This window comes from Lissotriton vulgaris, chromosome 11 (assembly GCF_964263255.1).
Source record: "Lissotriton vulgaris chromosome 11, aLisVul1.2, whole genome shotgun sequence".
NCBI classification, from domain to species: domain Eukaryota; kingdom Metazoa; phylum Chordata; class Amphibia; order Caudata; family Salamandridae; genus Lissotriton; species Lissotriton vulgaris.
Window position 1 is genome coordinate 235,387,268 of NC_141699.1, and position 12,027 is coordinate 235,399,294.

The following is a 12,027-nucleotide window of genomic DNA, read 5'->3' on the forward strand; positions in this document are numbered from 1 at the left end:
GTTCAGAGTGAGTGTGAGTGCAGAGTGAGAGTGAGTGCAGAGGGAGTGGGAGTGCAGAGGGAGTGTGCGTGCAGCATGAGTGTGAGTGCAGAGTGAGAGTGGGTGCAGAGTGAGAGTGAGTGCAGAGTAAGAGTGGGTGAAGAGTGAGTGCAGAGTGAGAGTGGGTGCGGAGTGAGAGTGGGTGCAGAGTGAGAGTGAGTGCAGAGTGATTTCAGAGTGAGTGCAGAGTGAGTGCAGAGTGAGTGCAGAGTGGGAGTTAGTGTAGAGTGAGTGCAGAGTGAGTGTGACTGCAGTGTGAGTGCAGAGTGCAGAGTGAGTGCAGAGTGAGAGTGGGTGCAGAGTGAGTGTGACTGCAGTGTGAGTGCAGAGTGAGAGTGAGTGCAGAGTGAATGCAGAGTGAGAGTGAGTGCAGAGTGAGTGCAGAGTGAGTGTGACTACAGTGTGAGTGCAGAGTGAGAGTGAGTGCAGAGTGAATGCAGAATGCAAGTGAGTGCAGAGTGAGAGTGATTGCATGGTGCAGAGTGAGTGCAGAGTGAGAGTGAGTGCAGAGTGAGAGTGAGTGCAGAGTGAGAGTGAGTTCAGAGTGAGAGTGAGTGCAGAGTGCGAGTGAGTGTTGAGTTAGTGCAGAGTGAGTGTGACTGCAGTGTGAGTGCAGAGTGAGTGCAGAGTGAGTGCAGAGTGCAGAGTGAGTGCAGAGTGAGAGTGGGTGCAGAGTGAGTGTGACTGCAGTGTGAGTGCAGAGTGAGAGTGAGTGCAGAGTGAGAGTGGGTGCAGAGTGAGTGTGACTGCAGTGTGAGTACAGAGTGAGAGTGAGTGCAGAGTGAATGCAGAGTGAGAGTGAGTGCAGAGTGAGAGTGAGTGCAGAGTGAGAGTGAGTGCAGAGTGAGAGTGAGTGCAGATTGAGAGTGGGTGCAGAGTGAGAGTAGGTGCAGAGTGAGAGTGGGTGCAGAGTGAGTGCAGAGTGAGAGTGGGTGCAGAGTGAGAGTGGGTGCAAAGTAAGAGTGAGTGCAGAGTGAGTGCAGAGTGCACTGTGAGTGCATAGTGAGAGTGAGTGCAGAGTGAGTGCAGAGTGAGAGTGGGTGCAGAGTGAGAGTGGGTGCAGAGTGAGAGTGAGTGCAGAGTGAGTGCAGAGTGAGTGCAGAGTGATTGCAGAGTGAGAGTGAGTGCAGAGTGAGTGCAGAATGAGTACAGAGTGAGTGTGACTGCAGTGTGAGTGCAGAGTGAGTGCAGGGTGCTGAGTGAGTGCAGAGTGAGAGTGAGTGCAGAGTGAGTGCAGAGTGAGTGTGACTACCGTGTGAGTGCAGAGTGAGAGTGAGTGCAGAGTGAATGCAGAATGCAAGTGAGTGCAGAGTGAGAGTGAGTGCATGGTGCAGAGTGAGTGCAGAGTGAGAGTGAGTGCAGAGTGAGAGTGAGTGCAGAGTGAGAGTGAGTTCAGAGTGAGAGTGAGTGCAGAGTGAGTGCAGAGTGAGTGCAGAGTGAGAGTGGGTGCCGAGTGAGAGTGGGTGCAGAGTGAGAGCAGAGTGAGTGCAGAGTGCAGAGTGAGTGCAGAGTGAGAGTGGGTGCAGAGTGAGTGTGACTGCAGTGTGAGTGCAGAGTGAGAGTGAGTGCAGAGTGAGAGTGGGTGCAGAGTGAGTGTGACTGCAGTGTGAGTGCAGAGTGAGAGTGAGTGCAGAGTGAATGCAGAGTGAGAGTGAGTGCAGAGTGAGAGTGAGTGCAGAGTGAGAGTGAGTGCAGAGTGAGAGTGAGTGCAGATTGAGAGTGGGTGCAGAGTGAGAGTAGGTGCAGAGTGAGAGTGGGTGCAGAGTGAGTGCAGAGTGAGAGTGGGTGCAGAGTGAGAGTGGGTGCAAAGTAAGAGTGAGTGCAGAGTGAGTGCAGAGTGCACTGTGAGTGCATAGTGAGAGTGAGTGCAGAGTGAGTGCAGAGTGAGAGTGGGTGCAGAGTGAGAGTGGGTGCAGAGTGAGAGTGAGTGCAGAGTGAGTGCACAGTGAGTGCAGAGTGATTGCAGAGTGAGAGTGAGTGCAGAGTGAGTGCAGAGTGAGTACAGAGTGAGTGTGACTGCAGTGTGAGTGCAGAGTGAGTGCAGGGTGCTGAGTGAGTGCAGAGTGAGAGTGAGTGCAGAGTGAGTGCAGAGTGAGTGTGACTACCGTGTGAGTGCAGAGTGAGAGTGAGTGCAGAGTGAATGCAGAATGCAAGTGAGTGCAGAGTGAGAGTGAGTGCATGGTGCAGAGTGAGTACAGAGTGTGAGAGTGAGTGCAGAGTGAGAGTGAGTGCAGAGTGAGAGTGAGTGCAGAGTGAGTGCAGAGTGAGTGTGACTACCGTGTGAGTGCAGAGTGAGAGTGAGTGCAGAGTGAATGCAGAATGCAAGTGAGTGCAGAGTGAGAGTGAGTGCATGGTGCAGAGTGAGTACAGAGTGTGAGAGTGAGTGCAGAGTGAGAGTGAGTGCAGAATGAGACTGAGTGCAGAGTGAGAGTGAGAGTGAGTGCAGAGTGAAAGTGAGTGCAGAGTAAGTGCAGAGTGAATGTGAGTGCAGAGATATTGTGAGTCCAGAGTGAGTGTGAGTGCAGAGTGAGTGTGAGTGCAGAGTGAGTGCAGAGTGAGTGTGAGTGCAGAGTGAGAGTGAGTGCAGAGGGAGTGTGAGTGCAGAGGGAGTGTGAGTGCAGCGTGAGTGTGAGCGCAGAGTGAGAGTGGGTGCAGAGTGAGAGTGAGTGCAGAGTAAGAGTGGGTGAAGAGTGAGTGCATAGTGAGAGTGGGTGCAGAGTGAGAGTGGGTGCAGAGTGAGAGTGGGTGCAGAGTGAGAGTGAGTGCAGAGTGAGTGCAGAGTGAGTGCAGAGTGAGTGCGAGTGTTGAGTGAGTGCAGAGTGAGTGTGACTGCTGTGTGAGTGCAGAGCAAGTGCAGAGTGAGTGCAGAGTGCAGAGTGAGTGCAGAGTGAGAGTGGGCGCAGAGTGAGTGTGACTGCAGTGGGAGTGCAGAGTGAGAGTGAGTGCAGAGTGAATGCAGAGTGAGAGTGAGTGCAGAGTGAGAGTGAGTGCAGAGTGAGTGCACAGTGAGTGCAGAGTGATTGCAGAGTGAGAGTGAGTGCAGAGTGAGTGCAGAGTGAGTACAGAGTGAGTGTGACTGCAGTGTGAGTGCAGAGTGAGTGCAGGGTGCTGAGTGAGTGCAGAGTGAGAGTGAGTGCAGAGTGAGTGCAGAGTGAGTGTGACTACCGTGTGAGTGCAGAGTGAGAGTGAGTGCAGAGTGAATGCAGAATGCAAGTGAGTGCAGAGTGAGAGTGAGTGCATGGTGCAGAGTGAGTACAGAGTGTGAGAGTGAGTGCAGAGTGAGAGTGAGTGCAGAGTGAGAGTGAGTGCAGAGTGAGTGCAGAGTGAGTGTGACTACCGTGTGAGTGCAGAGTGAGAGTGAGTGCAGAGTGAATGCAGAATGCAAGTGAGTGCAGAGTGAGAGTGAGTGCATGGTGCAGAGTGAGTACAGAGTGTGAGAGTGAGTGCAGAGTGAGAGTGAGTGCAGAATGAGACTGAGTGCAGAGTGAGAGTGAGAGTGAGTGCAGAGTGAAAGTGAGTGCAGAGTAAGTGCAGAGTGAATGTGAGTGCAGAGATATTGTGAGTCCAGAGTGAGTGTGAGTGCAGAGTGAGTGTGAGTGCAGAGTGAGTGCAGAGTGAGTGTGAGTGCAGAGTGAGAGTGAGTGCAGAGGGAGTGTGAGTGCAGAGGGAGTGTGAGTGCAGCGTGAGTGTGAGCGCAGAGTGAGAGTGGGTGCAGAGTGAGAGTGAGTGCAGAGTAAGAGTGGGTGAAGAGTGAGTGCATAGTGAGAGTGGGTGCAGAGTGAGAGTGGGTGCAGAGTGAGAGTGGGTGCAGAGTGAGAGTGAGTGCAGAGTGAGTGCAGAGTGAGTGCAGAGTGAGTGCGAGTGTTGAGTGAGTGCAGAGTGAGTGTGACTGCAGTGTGAGTGCAGAGCAAGTGCAGAGTGAGTGCAGAGTGCAGAGTGAGTGCAGAGTGAGAGTGGGCGCAGAGTGAGTGTGACTGCAGTGGGAGTGCAGAGTGAGAGTGAGTGCAGAGTGAATGCAGAGTGAGAGTGAGTGCAGAGTGAGAGTGAGTGCAGAGTGAGAGTGAGTGCAGAGTGAGAGTGGGTGCAGAGTGAGAGTAGGTGCAGAGTGAGAGTGGGTGCAGAGTGAGTGCAGAGAGGGAGTGGGTGCAGAGTGAGAGTGGGTGCAGAGTGAGAGTGGGTGCAGAGTGAGAGTGAGTGCAGAGTGAGTGCACAGTGAGTGCAGAGTGAGTGCAGAGTGAGAGTGAGTGCAGAGTGAGTGCAGAGTGAGTACAGAGTGAGTTAGACTGCAGTGTGAGTGCAGAGTGAGTGCAGAGTGAGTGCAGGGTGCAGAGTGAGTGCAGAGTGAGAGTGAGTGCAGAGTGAGTGCAGAGTGAGTGTGACTACAGTGTGAGTGCAGAGTGAGAGTAGAGTGAATGCAGAATGCAAGTGAGTGCAGAGTGAGAGTGATTGCATGGTGCAGAGTGAGTGCAGAGTGAGAGTGAGTGCAGAGTGAGAGTGAGTGCAGAGTGAGAGTGAGTTCAGAGTGAGAGTGAGTGCAGAGTGGGAGTGAGTGTTGAGTTAGTGCAGAGTGAGTGTGACTGCAGTGTGAGTGCAGAGTGAGTGCAGGGTGCTGAGTGAGTGCAGAGTGAGAGTGAGTGCAGAGTGAGTGCAGAGTGAGTGTGACTACCGTGTGAGTGCAGAGTGAGAGTGAGTGCAGAGTGAATGCAGAATGCAAGTGAGTGCAGAGTGAGAGTGAGTGCATGGTGCAGAGTGAGTGCAGAGTGAGAGTGAGTGCAGAGTGAGAGTGAGTGCAGAGTGAGAGTGAGTTCAGAGTGAGAGTGAGTGCAGAGTGAGTGCAGAGTGAGAGTGGGTGCCGAGTGAGAGTGGGTGCAGAGTGAGAGTGGGTGCAGAGTGAGTGCAGAGTGAGAGTGGGTGCAGAGTGAGAGTGGGTGCACAGTGAGAGTGGGTGCAGAGTGAGAGTGAGTGCAGAGTGAGTGCAGAATGCAGAGTGAGTGCAGAGTGAGAGTGAGTGCAGAGGGAGTGTAGAGTGAGAGTGGGTACAGAGTGAGACGGGGTGCAGAGTGAGTACAGAGTGAGTGCAGAGTGAGTGCAGAGTGCAAAATGAGTGCAGAGAGAGAGTGAGTGCAGAGTGAATGCAGAGTGAGAGTGAGTGCAGAGTGAGAGTGAGTGCAGAGTGAGAGTGAGTGCAGAGTTATTGCAGAGTTAGTGCAGAGTGGGTGTGGGTGCAGAGTGAGAGTGGACGCAGAGTGAGTGCAGAGTGAGTGCGAGTGCAGCGTGATTGTGATTGCAGAGTGAGTGCAGAGTGAGAGTGAGTGCAGAGTGAGAGTGGGTGCAGAGTGAGAGTGGGTGCAGAGTGGGTGCAAAGTGGGTGCAGAGTGAGTGCAGAGTGTGAGAGTGAGTGCAGAGTGAGAGTGAGTGCAGAGTGAGAGTGGGTGCAGAGTGGGTGCAGTGTGAGTGCAGAGTGTGAGAGTGAGTGCAGAGTGAGAGTGAGTGCAGAATGAGACTGAGTGCAGAGTGAGAGTGAGTGCAGAGTGAGTGCAGAGATATTGTGAGTCCAGAGTGAGTGTGAGTGCAGAGTGAGAGTGAGTGCAGAGGGAGTGGGAGTGCAGAGGGAGTGTGAGTGCAGCATGAGTGTGAGTGCAGAGTGAGAGTGGGTGCAGAGTGAGAGTGAGTGCAGAGTAAGAGTGGGTGAAGAGTGAGTGCAGAGTGAGAGTGGGTGCGGAGTGAGAGTGGGTGCAGAGTGAGAGTGAGTGCAGAGTGATTTCAGAGTGAGTGCAGAGTGAGTGCAGAGTGAGTGCAGAGTGAGTGCAGAGTGGGAGTTAGTGTAGAGTGAGTGCAGAGTGAGTGTGACTGCAGTGTGAGTGCAGAGTGAGTGCAGAGTGCAGAGTGAGTGCAGAGTGAGAGTGGGTGCAGAGTGAGTGTGACTGCAGTGTGAGTGCAGAGTGAGAGTGAGTGCAGAGTGAATGCAGAGTGAGAGTGAGTGCAGAGTGAGTGCAGAGTGAGTGTGACTACAGTGTGAGTGCAGAGTGAGAGTGAGTGCAGAGTGAATGCAGAATGCAAGTGAGTGCAGAGTGAGAGTGATTGCAGGGTGCAGAGTGAGTGCAGAGTGAGAGTGAGTGCAGAGTGAGAGTGAGTGCAGAGTGAGAGTGAGTTCAGAGTGAGAGTGAGTGCAGAGTGAGTGCAGAGTGAGTGCAGAGTGAGAGTGGGTGCCGAGTGAGAGTGGGTGCAGAGTGAGAGTGGGTGCAGAGTGAGTGCAAGGTGAGAGTGGGTGCAGAGTGAGAGTGGGTGCACAGTGAGAGTGGGTGCAGAGTGAGAGTGAGTGCAGAGTGAGTGCAGAATGCAGAGTGAGTGCAGAGTGAGAGTGAGTGCAGAGGGAGTGCAGAGTGAGAGTGGGTACAGAGTGAGACGGGGTGCAGAGTGAGTACAGAGTGAGTGCAGAGTGAGTGCAGAGTGCAAAATGAGTGCAGAGAGAGAGTGAGTGCAGAGTGAATGCAGAGTGAGAGTGAGTGCAGAGTGAGAGTGAGTGCAGAGTTATTGCAGAGTGAGTGCAGAGTGGGAGTGGGTGCAGAGTGAGAGTGGATGCAGAGTGAGTGCAGAGTGAGTGTGAGTGCAGCGTGATTGTGATTGCAGAGTGAGTGCCGAGTGAGAGTGAGTGCAGAGTGAGAGTGGGTGCAGAGTGAGAGTGGGTGCAGAGTGGGTGCAAAGTGGGTGCAGAGTGAGTGCAGAGTGTGAGAGTGAGTGCAGAGTGAGAGTGAGTGCAGAGTGAGAGTGGGTGCAGAATGGGTGCAGAGTGGGTGCAGTGTGAGTGCAGAGTGTGAGAGTGAGTGCAGAGTGAGAGTGAGTGCAGAATGAGACTGAGTGCAGAGTGAGAGTGAGTGCAGAGTAAGTGCAGAGATATTGTGAGTCCAGAGTGAGTGTGAGTGCAGAGTGAGTGTGAGTTCAGAGTGAGTGTGAGTGCAGAGTGAGAGTGAGTGCAGAGGGAGTGGGAGTGCAGAGGGAGTGTGAGTGCAGCATGAGTGTGAGTGCAGAGTGAGAGTGGGTGCAGAGTGAGAGTGAGTGCAGAGTAAGAGTGGGTGAAGAGTGAGTGCAGAGTGAGAGTGGGTGCAGAGTGAGAGTGGGTGCAGACTGAGAGTGAGTGCAGAGTGATTTCAGAGTGAGTGCAGAGTGAGTGCAGAGTGAGTGCAGAGTGGGAGTTAGTGTAGAGTGAGTGCAGAGTGAGTGTGACTGCAGTGTGAGTGCAGAGTGAGTGCAGAGTGCAGAGTGAGTGCAGAGTGAGAGTGGGTGCAGAGTGAGTGTGACTGCAGTGTGAGTGCAGAGTGAGAGTGAGTGCAGAGTGAATGCAGAGTGAGAGTGAGTGCAGAGTGAGTGCAGAGTGAGTGTGACTACAGTGTGAGTGCAGAGTGAGAGTGAGTGCAGAGTGAATGCAGAATGCTAGTGAGTGCAGAGTGAGAGTGATTGCATGGTGCAGAGTGAGTGCAGAGTGAGAGTGAGTGCAGAGTGAGAGTGAGTGCAGAGTGAGAGTGAGTTCAGAGTGAGAGTGAGTGCAGAGTGGGAGTGAGTGTTGAGTTAGTGCAGAGTGAGTGTGACTGCAGTGTGAGCGCAGAGTGAGTGCAGAGTGAGTGCAGAGTGCAGAGTGAGTGCAGAGTGAGAGTGGGTGCAGAGTGAGTGTGACTGCAGTGTGAGTGCAGAGTGAGAGTGAGTGCAGAGTGAGAGTGGGTGCAGAGTGAGTGTGACTGCAGTGTGAGTACAGAGTGAGAGTGAGTGCAGAGTGAATGCAGAGTGAGTGCAGAGTGAGAGTGAGTGCAGAGTGAGAGTGAGTGCAGAGTGAGAGTGAGTGCAGATTGAGAGTGGGTGCAGAGTGAGAGTAGGTGCAGAGTGAGAGTGGGTGCAGAGTGAGTGCAGAGTGAGAGTGGGTGCAGAGTGAGAGTGGGTGCAAAGTAAGAGTGAGTGCAGAGTGAGTGCAGAGTGCACTGTGAGTGCATAGTGAGAGTGAGTGCAGAGTGAGTGCAGAGTGAGAGTGGGTGCAGAGTGAGAGTGGGTGCAGAGTGAGAGTGAGTGCAGAGTGCGTGCAGAGTGAGTGCAGAGTGATTGCAGAGTGAGAGTGAGTGCAGAGTGAGTGCAGAATGAGTACAGAGTGAGTGTGACTGCAGTGTGAGTGCAGAGTGAGTGCAGGGTGCTGAGTGAGTGCAGAGTGAGAGTGAGTGCAGAGTGAGTGCAGAGTGAGTGTGACTACCGTGTGAGTGCAGAGTGAGAGTGAGTGCAGAGTGAATGCAGAATGCAAGTGAGTGCAGAGTGAGACTGAGTGCATGGTGCAGAGTGAGTGCAGAGTGAGAGTGATTGCAGAGTGAGAGTGAGTGCAGAGTGAGAGTGAGTTCAGAGTGAGAGTGAGTGCAGAGTGAGTGCAGAGTGAGTGCAGAGTGAGAGTGGGTGCCGAGTGAGAGTGGGTGCAGAGTGAGAGTGGGTGCAGAGTGAGTGCAGAGTGAGAGTGGGTGCAGAGTGAGAGTGGGTGCACAGTGAGAGTGGGTGCAGAGTGAGAGTGAGTGCAGAGTGAGTGCAGAATGCAGAGTGAGTGCAGAGTGAGTGCAGAGTGAGTGCAGAGTGAGAGTGGGTGCCGAGTGAGAGTGGGTGCAGAGTGAGAGTGGGTGCAGAGTGAGTGCAGAGTGAGAGTGGGTGCAGAGTGAGAGTGGGTGCACAGTGAGAGTGGGTGCAGAGTGAGAGTGAGTGCAGAATGCAGAGTGAGTGCAGAGTGAGAGTGGGTGCCGAGTGAGAGTGGGTGCAGAGTGAGAGTGGGTGCAGAGTGAGTGCAGAGTGAGAGTGGGTGCAGAGTGAGAGTGGGTGCACAGTGAGAGTGGGTGCAGAGTGAGAGTGAGTGCAGAGTGAGTGCAGAATGCAGAGTGAGTGCAGAGTGAGAGTGAGTGCAGAGTGAGAGTGAGTGCAGAGTGAGAGTGAGTTCAGAGTGAGAGTGAGTGCAGAGTTGTGCAGAGTGAGTGCAGAGTGAGAGTGGGTGCCGAGTGAGAGTGGGTGCAGAGTGAGAGCAGAGTGAGTGCAGAGTGCAGAGTGAGTGCAGAGTGAGAGTGGGTGCAGAGTGAGTGTGACTGCAGTGTGAGTGCAGAGTGAGAGTGAGTGCAGAGTGAGAGTGGGTGCAGAGTGAGTGTGACTGCAGTGTGAGTGCAGAGTGAGAGTGAGTGCAGAGTGAATGCAGAGTGAGAGTGAGTGCAGAGTGAGAGTGAGTGCAGAGTGAGAGTGAGTGCAGAGTGAGAGTGAGTGCAGATTGAGAGTGGGTGCAGAGTGAGAGTAGGTGCAGAGTGAGAGTGGGTGCAGAGTGAGTGCAGAGTGAGAGTGGGTGCAGAGTGAGAGTGGGTGCAAAGTAAGAGTGAGTGCAGAGTGAGTGCAGAGTGCACTGTGAGTGCATAGTGAGAGTGAGTGCAGAGTGAGTGCAGAGTGAGAGTGGGTGCAGAGTGAGAGTGGGTGCAGAGTGAGAGTGAGTGCAGAGTGAGTGCACAGTGAGTGCAGAGTGATTGCAGAGTGAGAGTGAGTGCAGAGTGAGTGCAGAGTGAGTACAGAGTGAGTGTGACTGCAGTGTGAGTGCAGAGTGAGTGCAGGGTGCTGAGTGAGTGCAGAGTGAGAGTGAGTGCAGAGTGAGTGCAGAGTGAGTGTGACTACCGTGTGAGTGCAGAGTGAGAGTGAGTGCAGAGTGAATGCAGAATGCAAGTGAGTGCAGAGTGAGAGTGAGTGCATGGTGCAGAGTGAGTACAGAGTGTGAGAGTGAGTGCAGAGTGAGAGTGAGTGCAGAGTGAGAGTGAGTGCAGAGTGAGTGCAGAGTGAGTGTGACTACCGTGTGAGTGCAGAGTGAGGGTGAGTGCAGAGTGAATGCAGAATGCAAGTGAGTGCAGAGTGAGAGTGAGTGCATGGTGCAGAGTGAGTACAGAGTGTGAGAGTGAGTGCAGAGTGAGAGTGAGTGCAGAATGGTTAAACACCATTTGGACATCTTTCTTCTGCTCCAGGAGGAACAACCTGCTTTTCTGTTTCTCTCTGAGACTTGGCTTACTGAGGGCTCCCTACCTGACATCTTAGCGGCAGTTCCCTCAAACTACTATATTCTACATGTCGACAGACCTGCCAGCAAAAGAGGCGGGGGAGTTGCTGCGATAGTTCACAGCACCCATAAAGTCTCCTCTCTACCATCCTTTGACATATCTGGAACAGATAATCTGATCTTTAAAATGGATACCAATACGGGATCTTTACTTCTTATCCTTATATATCGCCCCCCCCAAAATATGCCCTCTTTTTCGGCCTCCCTAGCTGAACAACTTGCTCCTTTGATAATCTCCCACAGTAAAATTGTACTGTTAGGAGATTTCAACCTTTGGCTGGACTGCGCTGAGTCCGACTCTCAGGCAGCCTTGCTGAAGGAAACTCTTCTCGACATGAATCTTTCTCAACATATCCACCTCCCCACCCATGACAAAGGGCACAGCCTAGACCAAATCTGGTCCCAAAACATCTCTTTGACTATTCAGTCTATCACGCCTTGTGTTTGGTCGGATCATTACCTGATCAATTTTACTATGACTACCGGGAGAAGTAGTAACCCCCTGCCCAAGCCAGGAGGAAAAACCAGAAGGTGGAAGAATGTTGATGTCCCTGCTTTTATTGGTTCATTAACCTCTTCCCTTCCCCCGCTTGATCGGGACATTGAAAATATGGAAGAAGCATTCTCAGGGTGGCTACTTCAGGCAGCGGACACTCACGCCCCCTGTACCTACTCCCCTCGCTCTCGCCCCAACGACGCCCACAGGTGGTTTACACCTCTCCTGAAAACCCTCAAACTTGAAGTCCGTCAATTGGAACGCAAGTGGCGTACAGCCTATTTAGAACAAGACAGGGCTAACTACTGCAAGGCTCGCAAAAATTATCAAAAGCTCATCCTAAAACACAAAACCGAGTATTTCTCGGAAAAAATTCTTAAGGCTCATAATCAATCCAAGGAACTGTTTAATATTGTGGAAAATCTTAGCACTAGTGACAGAACTTCCCTCCCAACAGCCCCCACTCAGGAACTGTGCAATTCATTAAACTCCTTTTTCTTTGACAAAATCTGCACTATTAAACAAAACATTCCTACCACTCAGCCCCCCCTTTTATTTACAGACACCTTTTACAACCCTGACACTATGGATTCCTACCCCCCCATTGAAAACATCAACCTATCTAAACTCCTTTCTAAAATCAAATCCGGCTCCCCTGACGACATCTGCCCCCCTTACATCCTGAAAGAAGTGGGTACCAGCATCCCTGGGGGCCTACTTCCCATGCTGAATGCCTCACTTACCCAGGGTAAAGTTCCGAACAACTTTAAGAAAGCCCTCCTTATTCCCCTCATAAAAAAGGCAGGAGCCAATCCATTAGACCAACTCAATTACAGACCTATTTCTTTGCTGCCATACTGCGCTAAACTTTTGGAATCTCATGTATGCGACAGCATCTCCACATTCCTTGAAAATTCGGATTTTCTAGCACCTAATCAGGCCGGTTTCCGCCCTTGCCACTCCACTGAGGCGGTCATCCTCTCGGTGCAGAACACCCTGAGGCGGAATGCGGATGAAGGAATCCATCAGGCTCTGGTACTTCTGGATCTTTCTGCCGCCTTCGACACGGTCGACTATACCATCTTGGTCGACCGTGTCGAACAGGCAGGCCTCAGAGGCCCTGCGCTTAGCTGGATTCGTTCATTTATCACTGACCGAACCCAATCGGTCAGATTGGGCCCCTTCACAGCCCCCACCATACCCACCATCTGTGGAGTACCCCAGGGCTCCTCGTTGTCCCCCCTGCTTTTTAATTTATATCTACGCCCCCTTCTGTACTCCCTCAGGCACGCTAAGGTCACCATTTTCAACTACGCCGATGATTTGCAGCTCATCTTTCCTCTGAACACCAAGGACTCTGTGGTGGAATTCCAAAACACCATGTCCCACATTTTTA